This window comes from Penaeus japonicus, unplaced genomic scaffold (genome assembly GCF_977035675.1).
Source record: "Penaeus japonicus unplaced genomic scaffold, GWHDUDI00000001_assembly GWHDUDI00000033, whole genome shotgun sequence".
NCBI classification, from domain to species: domain Eukaryota; kingdom Metazoa; phylum Arthropoda; class Malacostraca; order Decapoda; family Penaeidae; genus Penaeus; species Penaeus japonicus.
Window position 1 is genome coordinate 26545830 of NW_028234435.1, and position 1908 is coordinate 26547737.

Sequence of the window (1908 nt, forward strand, 5' to 3'; positions counted from 1 at the left end):
TGTGTGTGAATATGTACGTGCATTTGGGTGAATGAGTGAATGTATGTGTTTATTGCGCTACTGAATAATTCAATTCAATGAATGAAGCTTCCATATATTAATAATTTTCCCAATTTTGAATGCTAGGCAATTCATGGTTCATTCGACTCATATCATATAATTAACATTAATTTCAAGCTTCGTTTAAGATATATCAAAAAGCTCTCTGTATTCTCACGGAGGCATAAAAAAACATTGCATAGCCATTATGGAAAATTAATTAGGTTTTAGATGGCACTTCTGATAAGTAATATATTTAGAAAAATAGAAAATGGACATGATGCACCTATGGTAATTATGTCGTTGATTATAGTAATGATAATGATATAAACAATAATAACAACAATAATGATATTGACAATGATGGTAATAATAAGAATGATAATGACGATAATGATAGTAACAATAATGGTGATGATAATGATGATGATGGTAAGGTGATAATGATGATAATTATCACACTGTTACTACAACTACAACTACTATTAATATTGATAGTAGTTATGGTGATGATATCAATAATAATGATGACAATGAGGATAATGATAATAATAGCAATGATGATAATAAGGATAATAATGATGATAATAGCAATAATACTGATAATGACAACAATAACATCAATAAAACAATCATGACAAGAATAATGATAATAATGATGACAATGATAATAAAAGTAATGATAATAACAATGATAATAACAACACGTTGACAATAAGTATAACAATAACAATCATAATAACAATAACAATAATGATAATAAGGATAATAATAAATATATAAATAACAATGAAAATAATAACAGTATCAACAATGATAAAGATAGTAATAACAAGAATGAGAATGAGAATAAAAAATCCAAAAAAACATACCATATGAACTAAGAACCGCATTATACTCGACAGCAAAGAGATGCAGCATCACGCCTCATATTTTTCATTTTTCTTTCCTCTTCTCTACTCTCCCATCCTCATCTCTGACCCACAGCCTCTTCTCCCCCGGCTGAATGGGTGAGCTGGAGCACTTCATTAAGTCGGGCCATCACACTTCATATGACAAAAGGGGAGAAGACTGGGTGAGGGAGAGGGTTAGAAGGAGGGGTAGGGGGTAGGGGAGGGTTGGAAGGGGGGGTAAGGAGGGAAGGTGTGAGAGGATGGAAGAGGGAGGGAGAGGGAGGGAGAGGATTAGAAGGGAGGAAGGGAAGAGAGAAGAGAGAGAGAGGGAAGGAGACAGAGAGAGAGAGAGAGAGAGGGAAGTGTGTATATATATATAATATATGTAATATATGTTTGTAATAATCTAATATATAAATATATAATATATATATATATATATATATATATTATATATATAGCATATATATATATACATATAAATATATATATATATAAATTATATATATATATATAATATATATAATATAGCACACACACACACACACATGGGATGGCTGGTAGGGAGAGGGGGGGGGGGGGGGGGCGGGTGTCAACGGTACCAGAGCCATTAGACAGGAAGGAGAGGGGTGGGGTTGAGGGGGGGGGGGGGGGAGAGGGGGATGGAACTCAATTACGTGACTTTTCAGACATGTTTTAGACACTTCCTTCAGGGATCTCTTTTTCGTGTAAATGTTCTTATCTATGGCATTGTAGGGAATTAGACCACCTCTCTCTCTCATAAAATTGATAATGAGGATGAAGAAATTGGTCAAGGTTCGCTTGGTTCTCATAGCGGGGGGTATTTCATTTGAAGTTTTGCGTATATATGTATCTATGTGCACGCGCTCATACACACACGGCCCATACACGCACATACACACATACATACAACACACACACATCACATACACACACACACACACACACACACACA